This window comes from Canis aureus, chromosome 30, assembly GCF_053574225.1.
Source record: "Canis aureus isolate CA01 chromosome 30, VMU_Caureus_v.1.0, whole genome shotgun sequence".
Taxonomy (NCBI): Eukaryota; Metazoa; Chordata; class Mammalia; order Carnivora; family Canidae; genus Canis; species Canis aureus.
This window is the reverse complement of record NC_135640.1, coordinates 6,532,331-6,544,946: the sequence shown is the minus strand read 5'-3', so window position 1 is coordinate 6,544,946 and position 12,616 is coordinate 6,532,331. Positions and strand designations below refer to the sequence as shown.

The following is a 12,616-nucleotide window of genomic DNA, read 5'->3' as shown; positions in this document are numbered from 1 at the left end:
TATCATGTAGCGTTCTCCCCGGGTATCCTGTGTTTTTTATAGGAATTCTAGTCACAATGGATTAAGGTCCCACCCTATTCCAGTGTGATCTCTCTTAACTAATTATATCTGTAATGGCTTTATTTCCAAAAAAAAAAAAAAAAAAAAAAAGTGCTGTGGGTCAGGACGTCAACATTTCTTTTGGGGAGAGAGACACAATTCAACCCATCAAAGAGTGTTTTGGAGGAGAATTGTGTAAAATGATAATGAGAATTTCTTTTAAGGCAAATATATGGGTGATAGCTGCAGGGAAAGTGATATTAACACATGATATTTATTATGAACTTTACATTTAAATTCTTAAAAAATACATATTCTTATATTGATGAGAACTACACCCCCCCCCCCCCCCAGGGAGAGGACCAACAATATAAAAAAAATGGTGATTCAGGAGAGGGAGGGGAAATTTGAGGGAAAGAGAAATGAGTAGCTGAGACTGAAGCTGGTGAACCCCTGAAGAATTTAGCTAGTTTCTTTTTCTTTTTCTTTTCTTTTTTTTTTTTTTTCATTTAAGGAAAGTGGAATGCAGAAAACAATGATAAAGCAAAAGCGACAAAGGAGTGGAGGAGGCACCGAGAGAAAAAGGGCGATAAACACGTCCGCTGGTAAAGTGGGGAAATGAGGGAACAGAGAGGACTGGGGAAGCAGAGTCTAGGGAACGGCAGGCGGTGGCGTCGCGGCAGGGCCCGCGGGGTCGCCTGTCCTCCGTCCAAGAGGCCGGAGCGTCAGCGTGCAGTTTTCGAAAAAGCAGTTGGGTGGGCATTGAGGGCTATATTTAAATAAAAGGACTTACTTGACTTTATTATGTAATTGAAAACTCAGTGTATACAGGAAAACTGCGGGACCAGCAAAGTAAGGATTCTGGAGGCAGGGGTGGGAAGGGTCTCGGGAGGGGTGTGTGGGGTGCGGGGCGGCGGGGAGCGTCCCGGGGGGAGGGGTGCGGGGGGGAGGGGGTGCGGGAGGGGAGGGGAGCGGGGGCGGCGGGGAGCGTCCCGGGGGGAGGGGTGCGGGGGGGAGGGGAGCGTCCCGGGGGGAGGGGTGCGGGGGGGAGGGGAGCGGGGGGCGGCGGGGAGCGTCCCGGGGGGAGGGGTGCGGGGTGCGGGGGGGCGGGAGGGGAGGGGAGCGGGGGCGGCGGGGAGCGTCCCGGGGGGAGGGGGGCGGGGGGGGAGGGGTGCGGGGCGGCGGGGAGCGTCCCGGGGGGAGGGGTGCGGGGGGTGCGGGGGTGCGGGAGGGGAGGGGAGCGGGGGCGGCGGGGAGCGTCCCGGGGGGAGGGGTGCGGGGGGGAGGGGGTGCGGGAGGGGAGGGGAGCGGGGGCGGCGGGGAGCGTCCCTGGGGCCGCGGGGGGCTGTGGCCAGGAGCGCGGGAGGCGAGCCTCGGGGGCCCTGGCCCGGGGTGGGGGGGTTGGGGGGTGCGCCCCGGGGGGGGGGGGGATTGCTGAGCCGGTCTCGGGGCGGAAAGCTGCTCCGCGGCAGGGCGGGGGCCGGCAGGGGCCTTGCGGGTGGCGGCGGGGGGACTTGTGGGTGGGCAGGGGTGCAGGCGACGGCGGGACACCTTGCCCGGGGCGGCGGGGCGGCGGGGCGGCGGGGCGGCGGGGCGGCGGGGCCCGGGGCGCTGTAGGGGAAAGGCGGGTGGTGCGAGCTCGAGCCTCGGAGGCAGAAGCCCGGCGGGATTAGGGAGCGAGGTGGGTCGGGGACCCTGCCGCGCCGCGGACGCCGGGGCCCAGCTCCGCCCCAGCCGGGCTCGCCCGTGGTTGCCAGAGGATGAGGCGGGTGAAGACGACCCGGCGTCTGGTGGCTGTGGCTGGCCCCGGGCGGCTCAGCTTGGCCCGGGGCTGACCCTGGTCTCCGGACGAGGCCCCGTCGGGCTCCCCTCCCCACGGGGCGGCCGCTTCTCTCTGCCTGTCTCTGCCTCTCTCTTTCCGTCTCTAATGAATAAATAAATAAATAAATAAAATCTCAAAAAAAAAAAAAATAGAAATTTTGATGGTTCAAAGGAAGGAAGAGGAAGAGGGAGGGTTTGTGATGTTTTGTTTTGTGTTTTTTAGGAAAGTGCAGAGTTCTGAAGTTCTCCCTTGACTTCTGACTCTGAAAGTTGGGAGGACAGAGAAGTCCTGTCCTCCAGGTTATATTCCAACCTCTGTGACCCTCTCGGCTTATGATAATGGAGTGTATTATATATATATATATATATATTTAATTTTTGTATTTAGAATACTTTGACGTTATAAAATATCTTTCTGACTTGGAAGAGACTGGCTTAGAAGAGGCCAACCAATTCTTTGAGATAGCAAATGGCCCACCTGGAATTGGTGATTGTGAAAACTAACCATTCTAGAGCCAAACCTACTCGACCTGGCCTATGCACTTCAGGAGATAAAATTCCTCTATGCGATCACCCTGGCACCGGGAACCGGGCAAGAGACCACACCTATGGCCCAAACTCAGTGGAATTATTCAAGCTAGCCAATTCTACACTGCTTAACCCATCCTGCCTTTTTTCTTAGCCCCAGCAAAGGCTCTGGTCTGAGGCTCTCCTGGGTTCCTGTCTTCATTCTCCTGACCACTTGTGCCCACCATTTCTAGGACACGTAAGCACTCATTCCCCCGCCCCCCAGCCTCTCCTCTGTCTCCTCTTGCGGCCACACCTGACTGACCATCTCACAAAAGAATACAAAACATGGGGTCAGCATGTATTCATTGCATTGCTTGTTTGCAAATCTAATAAATTGAAGTAAAAAAATTATTTTGGACTCTACCAATTTTCAGTGTTCACACAGATAAGGACTCTTGGTCTGACCTAACCCAAGCACTCATTTCTAATATAAAATCTGTCTGGGGCACCTGGGTAGCTCAGCCAGTTAAGCCTCTGACTCTTGATTTCCCCTTAGGTCATGATCTCAGGGTGGTGAGATTGAGCCTTTTCAACCAAACTACTTGGTTTTCCATCTTAAAATGAATTATGTTGACTTCTGCCTATGATCTATATGGAAAAAAAATCTGTAAATTGCTTTGAGTAGCACTGACATTTTTAACAATAACTCTTCTAATCAATGAGCAGAGCATATCTTTACATTTATTTGTGTCATCTTCAATTTCTTTTGTTATGAAAAAATTTATAATTATCTGTGTAATTACCAGGTCTTTTACTTCCTTGGTTAAATTTAGTCCTAGGTATTTTATTCTTTTTGAAGCAATTGTAAATAGAATTTATTTCTTTTTCTGATACGTTATTATTAGTGGATAGAGATGCAGCAGATTTTTGTATATTAATTTCGTATCCTGCAACCTTACTGAATTCATTTATTTTAATAAGATTTTTTAATTGTTTTTTTGAGTCTTTAAGGTTTCTATATAAAATATCATGTCATTTTTCAAAAAGTGACAGTTATAATTCTTTCTTTAATTTCCTTTTCTTGCCTAATTGCTTTCAGTAGGGCTTCCAATGCTATGTTGAATAACGTGGCAAAAGTGTGCATCCTTGTCTCATTTCTAATCTTAGAAGAGAACCTGACGTTTGAGCATGATGTTAGCTATGGGTTTGTCATATAAGGCCTTTATTATGTTGGGGTACAGTCCCTCTATACCCACTTTATTAAGAATTTTTATCATAAATGGATGTTGAATGTTGTAAAATGCTTTTTTTATATATCTATTGAGATGCTCATAGGACTTTTCTTTCATTTGGAAATGTAGTTTGTCACATTGACTGATTTGCATATGTTGAACCATCTACGCTTCTCTGGAATAAATCCCACTTGATCAAAGTGTGTGGATTTTTTAATGTATTGTTGAATTTGCCTTGCTTATATTTTGATGAGGTAATTTGCATCTGTGTTCTTCAAGGATATTGGCCTGTAATTTTCTTCTCTTGCGGTGCTTTTTGTATCCTGGTTTTGCTATCAAGGTAATGCTGGTTTTGTGAGATAAGTTTGGAAATGTTTCCTCCTCTTGTTTTTTGGGGAAGAGGTTGAGAAGGATTAGTTAATAGTCTTTTATGATCCTGTGTATTTCTGCGGTATCTGTTGTAACTTTTTCTCTGATTTTGAATCCTCTTTTATTTTTCCCTTGTTGATTATAGCTAAAGGGTTGCCAATTTTATTTTTTCAAAAAGCATGCTTTTAATTTTATTGATCTTTTCTATTGTCTCTTTAGTCACTATTTCTTTTATTTCCACTCTGATCTTTGTGATTTCTTTTCATCTACTAACTTAAGGTCTTTTTTTTTTTCTTATTCTAGTTCCTTGAGGTGTAAAGGTAGGTTGTTTACTTGAAATCTTTCTTATTTCTTGATGTAAGCCTTTAGTAGTGTGAATTTCCTTCTTAAAATTGCTTTTGTTACATCCCATAAGTTTTTATATGTTATACTTCCATTTTCTTTTTTCTTTTTTGGTAATATTTAATGTATGTATATATGTCTGTATATATTTATTTATAAAGAGAGAGTGCACATGCACACAAGCAGGGGTGGGGCAGAGGCAGAAGAAAGAATCTCAAGCAGACTCCACACTGAGTACAGAGCCTGATATGGGGCTCAATCCCACAGTCTTGAGATCATGGCTTGAGCTTAAATCAAGAGTTAGAGGTTTATCTGACTGAATCCCCCAGGGTGCCCTTGCATTTCTAATTTCATTTATCTCAAGATTTTTTTTAAGATTGATTGATTGATTGATTTTAATTTGAGGGGAGACTGTGTGCATGCATGTACCCAAGCCACGGGAGGGGCAGAGGGAGAGAAGCTGACTCTCTGGTGAGTGTGAGGCCCTCCAGGGGGCTCAATCTTATGAACCTGAGACCAAAACCTGATCCGAAACCAAGAGTCAGATGCTTAACTGAGTCACGCAGGTGCCCCTTATGATATTTTTTGATATCTCTTTAGATTTCTTCTTTGACCCATTGATTGTTCAGTAGCATGTTGTTTAATCTCCACATATTTGTGACTTTTTCAGTCTTCTACTTGTAATTGATTTCTAGTTTCTTACCTTTGTGGTCAGAAAGATACTTGATATGATTTCAACTTTCTTAATTTAATTAATACTTGTTTTTGTCGCCTAACATATGATCTGTCCTGGAGGATGGTCTGTGAGCACTTAAGAAGAATTTGTATTCCGTTGCCTTGGATGGAATGTTCTGGTGAAATCTAAGTCCATCTGATCTAACATGTCATTTATGGCCAATGTTTCTTCATTGATTTTCTGTCTGGATGATCTATACATCGATGAAAATGGAGTATTAAAGTCCTCTACTCTTATTGTATTGCAATCTATTTCTCTCTGTAGATCTCTTAATATTTGCTTTATATATTTAGGTGTTCCTATGGCAAGTCCATAAATATTTACAAATGTTATATCCTCTTGTTAGATTTAACCTTTGTCATTATCTAATGACCTTCTTTGTCTTTTATTACAGTATTTGTCTGAACGTCTGTTTTGTACAGTGAGTATGCTGTTTTGTGTGCTATAAATATAGTTACTTCAAGCTTTCTTTTGTTTTCCATTTGCATGGAAAATCTTTTGCCATCCCTATATCTTCAATCTGTGTATGTCCTTATTTCTGATGGTAGTATATCCATTAACAAATTTTTGTTAGTTATTGCATGCATTTGTCCATACTTTTAAATTGTGCATGCAGAATTGGTGAACTTTATTATAAATACATTGTACCCCAAAGAAGCTGATTAAAAATATTACTTATAGGATAAAGTATATGACAAATCATACCAGGTTAATTATTTTATCTACATAGAAAACTACCACTTTCCTTCATCATACCATATTCAAGAATAAATTTTAGGTGGATTAAAGAGGAAGAGATCATGGTACTAGGGAAAATAATTCAGAAATATTTTCTTTCATCCATAAAGTTTTAATGAAAGAGTTGGAGAGCAGAGCTGAAAGTAAGACTAAAAAGACAGGAGAGAAAAGACATGAAGAAAATATGAAAAATAGGTTATATTATGATTGTCAGATAAGTGGATATTACAGTATGATTTGCCCTTTCTGTACTCTAAAATAGTAAGACTAAATAATAACAGTTCTACTTTTTAAATTAAAAAAAAAGATTTTTATTTATTTATTTGACTGAGCGATAGTGAAAGTGAGAGCATCAGCAGGGCAGAGGGCAAGGGAGAAGCAGGCTCTCCACGAGCAGAAGCCTGCTGCAGAACTTGATGCCAGGACCTTGGAATCATGACCCTAGCTGAAGGTAGACACTTGACTGACCAAGCCATCCGGGTGCCCCAATAATAACAGTTTTAAAAAGAAGCAAAACGAGGCAGAAGTACAGGTAAAAAGTTTGAAAATAAGTATGACAGTTAAGCAGAGGAATACCGATAGCCAAACATAATTATTCATTTATTATCAAGGATTAATCCCTCTTGAAGGACAATAAATAATATAGGATATCATCATACTGTAAGTAACTATGTTTTTCAGCGAATTTCCAAGAGTAAAACAAATTTGCTGTAACAAATTATGTTTTCTAGCCATGGCCACCACAATATTTCTAGTCCAATATCACACTTCCTTTCACAGACAAATGGTACCTGTGGCCCCTCCTCTTAAATCTGGAAGGGGGCTTGTGAGTGCTCCGACCTGCAGAGCATGATGGAAGCCATACTATTTAAATTCTAAGGCAAAGTAATACTGAAGCTACAACTTCCCCTTGGGTAACTCTTGGACCGCTTTGGAGCCTGAGAAGCCACGTACCAATGCCAACTACCTTGAAGCTGATGTATTGCTAAAATACAAAGAAATAAAGAGAGATAACCAAGGAATCCTTAGCCATTCTGGTGCTCAGTCAAGCCTTCCTAGCCAAGGCTTTGCATCCCAGACCCTGTCGTGTGAATAGATGAGATTTTGAATGATTACAGACTTCAGGCTTCAAGCTGTCCCTGCTGATACAAAGTGGAGCAGAAACAAGTAGTCCTGCTGAGGGGCCAGCCCAGGAACCAGATCCAGGAGCAAAATGGTTATTTTACACCACTAAGTTTTAGGGTTTTGTGTGCAGCATTAGCTATCCAAAGCATTTTCCTAAAAATGGACGGTAGGTAGAATATTTAAAAGGAAATTCCATCAAATGAGGAAAGACACTAAGTTCTTTTTGGTAAAGTGTCACAGGGCAGTGGACATTTCATGTTTGTATCTTCAGACAACATATACATTGCAGAAGAGAAGCCCAGGAAAGCGATCCAGAGGAGTTGTAAATAGGGAAGACATTAGGTTAAAAATTATCTCTCAAGAAGGTGTATATGATGTACTTTCATATTTCCAAGAGGTGCTCACTCCTGACTAAACGTTCCAAATCATCTGGAAGGTGATATCAAACAGAATTCTTACAGTGTATTTTTGTTTGTTTATTTTCTATTTCCCATCAACACCAACCTACTTGTTCAAGTTAATGTTATCAATAATAATTCATACTTGTTCTGTCAATTTTATGTAGGATGTGTAACTTCAGGGCGGTCACAAGTTAAATGTTAAGTTGGAACTCAGAATGGTTAAATTGATCTTTTTCTTGCCTTCACAAAAGTGGAAGCTGTTTAATACAACTGTTTTTGAAGATTTACTTTTAAAGGGACACCTGGGTAGCTCAGCGGTTGAGCATCTGCCTTCGGCTCAGAGTGTGGTCCTGGGGTCCTGGGATCCAGTCCCACATAGGGCTCCCCACAGGGAGCCTGCTTGTCCCTCTGACTGTGTCTGCCTCTCTCACTCTCTGTGTCTCTCATGAATAAATGAAGAAAATCTGTATAAATCAATCAATCAATCAAAGATTTACTTTTAAAAAATTAATTCACAAATGTTCTCTGAAAACTTGCTAGATTAGGAGCCATCATGCAAATATTCATGATAGATACTGCCCTGAAAGATATAAATATCTAGAAGCAAGAGTAAGACATTTTAACCTAAAACACACATATTTAAATAAATAAATAAAATGTGGACCAGGGTATGGCAAATGTTGCAATAACATAGAAACTGAAAAATGATAGTATCTGTTAAGTCAATGAAGGAAGCTTTTCCATGGTATTAGCTTATAATATATAAACATTGTTGATTGACCAAGAGAATATTTTAGATAAAGTAAACATTTTAGATAGAATATTTTAAATAGAGTTTGTGCACACTCATAAAGTTGAAGAAGCATAGAGCATAGCTGGAAAGACTGTGTAGTTGAATTTACTTTGATAAGTACATGCATTCCGAGGTAAGAATATTAGATTTTATCTTTTGGTAAAATTTCCTTTGATGGTTTGAAGATAGAGTAAGCATGATAAAAACCGTATTTTAGAAATGTATACTTTTATATTAAGGATAAATCTGAAATCTAGAATAAAAATTTACAAGTAGGAGATACATATGTGTGTGTTTATATTGTGAATAAAAGTGGTATATGGTATACTTTCAGTTTAAAATCATGGAGTGAAGATTTGTTGTCATCTCCTAAACAGAGCTAGTGAAAATAAGGGAAACAATAAGCAGAGGTAACAAAAAACAAAACAAAGTTGATTTTAACCAGAATTGGGAAGCACCAGCGCCTGCAGCATCAATACATGAAAAATGTATTGAAAGAGCGTGTCAGACTTTGGCCAGGTTCACCAAGCGACTAGGTTTTCTAAACTACAAGGCACAAACTGAGGAGTAAATCAACTTATTTTGAACAAACAGATCAACAGATCATAGAATAGAAGCTTGTTGTAGAAATCTCCTGAATTTTGATTGACAATATTTAAGTTAGAGAAGAAGCCAGAAATCATGCAGACATTCCATCACTGCAAAAGCTAGCCTTTAGTGTGACAAATTAGAGAGACTAGGGGTTGCAAACAGCCTTGCTGCTGCCAATATTTGTCAGCTGAAGTTAAATAAGAACTTAATCATCCCCCCGCCCCCCCCCCACACACACATATGCGCACGCATGCACGTTCCTTTCCTCCCACCTAGCCTCCCTTGTCACAGGGGAATGATTTGGGCTCTCTAGAATACATTCACTCTTCTCCTCATAGGGATACTTTGGCGTGGGTGTCTTTCATTTGTAGTCTCTATGGTCCAGGTAAAGCTATTTCCATCTTTGGCTTTAGAGTTGAGAATGTTAGCCTGGCATCCCCTCCACCCCCATCTCCAGACATTGTTGTTTGTTTAGGAATGACCTATCACACAAGACAATAAATAAATTAGATTGAATTTCAGAAATTTTGTAAGTGAAAGCTAGGAAGTAAAATACTGTCCCTTTCTCATCTTGTGATTTGGGAATTTTATTATTTCTATGTACCAGATATTCAACTACAGTTTCTTAAGAAAATAAGGTTTATTTTTCTTTTGTGACTACTAGAGCATAAAAGAAAACAAGTCAAGTGCAAGCACAGTCATTACAAGACTTAGGAACCTAGGCTACAGCCAGCTCCATTCTCTGTTCTCCTTATTATGTGGCTCTTATGATCATAGAATGTTTGCTCCATCTGCAGGCAGAAAGAAGGAGGAAGGGGAAGGAGTTAAGACTTGGGTCAACTCAATCTATTCAGTTATTCCAGGAAAATAGTATCATTCCTGGACCACATCCAGTAGGAATCTTCCTTTTTCATTTTAAGAACTGGCTCATATAGTCACTCCTCAGGGTCACTCAGTCAGGAAACACAAATAATGCTCAACTGGACACATTGCATCTCTAAACCAAACAGCACTTCTATTAATAAAGGAGAAAGGGAAAATAGCCATTGAATAGTTAATACATTTTCTGTTGGATTTGGTGAGAGGAGTATTAAAGCCTAGAACTCATGCAAATAGAAGAAATCTAAAAGAAAACAGGACTGAGTAACCTCCTGATGCAGGCAGGCTGGGTTTCATAACCCAAAGGAGGGGTCCCACAGGACCAGCCAAGAGGGTCTGTGGCTTCATGCAGAAAATCTTCATTCATGATAGAAATCATTCATGATAGAAATCAAACATGAGCTGGAGGAAGTAGAAACAGAGTTTATTGAATAGTGCAGGTGAGGGATGCGTGGGTGGCTCAGTGGTTGAGCTTCTGCCTTCGGCTCAAGGGTGTGATCCTAGGGTCCAGGATCAAGTCCCACATTGGGATTCCTGCATGGAGCCTGCTTCTCCCTCTGCCTATGTCTCTGCCTGTCCCTCTCTCTGTGTGTGTTTCTAATGAATGAGTAAATAAAATCTTTAAAAAATGAATAGTGTGGGAGACTCAGAAAGGAAAATGAGTCTCATTGTTGCTTGGAGCTAGGGCCTTATATTGGAAAAGGGTCTAGGGGATGTGTTCCTTCAGGAATCTAGCGTAGGATATAATCAAAGGCAAGGGTCAAGTAAACAAGTAAACAATAGGTACTATTCTGTAAATTACTGAAAGTAGGGATATTGATGCCAGTGTCAGCTGAGGTTTATCTGAAGATAATGTCCTGGAATGTGTTCTGGATCTGGCTCTTCTTAGGTCTTATCAGGTGTTTGGGGCCTAAGACAAAACTCAGAGAATGATTAACTTTCTTTTTTCCCCCTAGAAGTGGGAACATAATATCTTTGGCTTACTCAGAGGCAAAATACATTGGAACATGAGTGAATGAAGCATAGTAGAAAAACAGTAGAGTTGGAACCTTTCTAGAAATGGAGTCCCTTCAGCTCCCTTACTGCACTCTAACTCCAGCCAAGTTCTGATGACTCTGATAATCTGGCTCCTGTGTCCTGGTCAGCCCTACCATAGAACTGTCAGACCCTGAATAAGAGGAATTCAGATAATTCCTTAATCCAGTTGAGTGTGTATGTGTGCACGCACGTGTGTGTGTGTGCGTGTGTGTGTGTGTGTATTTCCTTACAACTGGATAGGTCCAAAAATAGCAGACCCACATTGTGCTATAGACTTCTGCCTATACCAGAGTAGCACCAGGCTACACTGGAGATGCTCATGAGAAAATGACAAGGCTTTAAGTTCAATATCCCTGGGTTTTATTTAATCTCTCATCACCCTAACTCACCACTCTACTTCCTACTTTATTGTAAACTTTTGCAAAGAGCTTTTCTTGGAAAAACTTTTCAGATTCATAAGAAGAAATAAAAAGAGCAGTATCATGGCAAAAATAATTGAAAATAAGATGTGAAAATGGGTTTAGCCTCCAAAAGATGTTTATGAACATACTAGAAACATGCTAGAGAGAGTATACCATAAAGCAGGTGAAATTCAGTGTACACATTTGGTCATTATGTTAAGCAAATTAAAGTAAATATCAATGAAACCTCTTTATAAAACAAGATAGCATAGTGAGATACAAAGACTTAAGAAAAAGTGAGACAATGCAAAGAAATGAAAGATTATGTGACAAAATTAATATATTCATGTTTTTATATGAATTTCATTGGAAGTACATAAAGGGAAATATATCCTCCTAAAAATAGTTAGGGAGATAAAGGAGATAGTTAAGAAAATTGAGCCAAGTGAAATGTAAAAGAAAATAAAAAAAAAAGATTTTGGAAGAAACTAATAATTATGTGTAATAGAAAAAGATGATCTAACAAAGGTATTATTGCCGACCCTATTAAAGAAAGCAAAATAAGTAGAATGGGATAAATGAAAGCAGAAACAAATATTTTTCAAAGAGACAATTTAAGAAAATTTGCGTAAGATAAATGAAAACTTGAAGCTACATACTGAAACTATAAGGAAGTTTAGGGGGAAAATGTATTTAGGGGAAAAATGAAGATCAATTAATATAAGTATACTTCAAAAAGAAAATATATTTTTTATGTCACTCAGAGGGAAAATGTAATTTGACTATAAGTTGGAATAAGGCTGGGTTCAGAGCACGTGTATAACAACATGACAATTAGAAAATGAAGAAGCATTGTTCCAAGGTCATCAGGGAAGTAAAGTGGAATTCTAAAAAGAATTTTAGATTGAGCTAACGTCTTACTCAAGCATGAGAACAACAGAAAACTTAAAAAAGTCAGGAAACCTGCCCCTAGTAAGCCAATTGAGAGGACAAGCTTTAGGAAAGAGATGAATTAGGGCAGCTTGATAAAATTAGTGAACTTTAAAATCTTTATTAATTCCAATTAAGCAACACAGTTTTGGCAATTAAGATGACAGAATCATGGTTAAGCATAGTTCTGGTGTCAGACTGTTCAGATCGCAGCCTGGGCTCTGCCCCTGACAGCCCTGTGACCTACTACTTGACATCTGCATAGAGACGTGTGCCAGGGGGTTCCTGCCACAGAGGGTTGCTTAACAACATTAGACTACTGAGTCAGGCACTTGGAGTACTTAGAACAGTGCTTGGCACATGTTATCCCCTGGAAAAGTAGTCTTAACTAAAATAGAGAGTAGTGTTTAATAGGTGCTAAGTCTCTAAGACTTTGTGGGTTCAAATCTTGGTTCATACCCAGTTCTTTAGAAAAGAGAATCTAACATTCCAGTTTTACGTCTTACTCCCTTGGAGTCTCTGAAATAAAAATAGACTTAAATTAACCCACTGATATGAATTATGCTATTTTTCTCCAACTTGGAATAAAGAAGTGACTACAAAATTATTTCTTAAACTGCATGTATGTCTAAGGTGTGTGTACGTGTGTGTGGTTGTTTTAATGATATAAA

At 40.6% G+C, this 12,616-nt stretch overlaps 1 long non-coding RNA gene across 4 annotated transcripts in view; it reads left to right on the top strand.

Annotated features, from left to right (window-relative positions):
- The first annotated feature begins 450 nt into the window (after positions 1-450).
- LOC144301713 (uncharacterized) overlaps positions 451-12,616 on the top strand; it is a 66,173-nt gene continuing 54,007 nt past the window's right edge. Inside the window, exons 1-3 of one of the 4 annotated variants that reach the window (XR_013368446.1) lie at positions 451-644; positions 2,543-2,626; positions 5,444-5,470. This is a non-coding gene — a long non-coding RNA (uncharacterized LOC144301713). The other 3 variants (XR_013368448.1, XR_013368445.1, XR_013368447.1) reach the window with 3 other exon arrangements.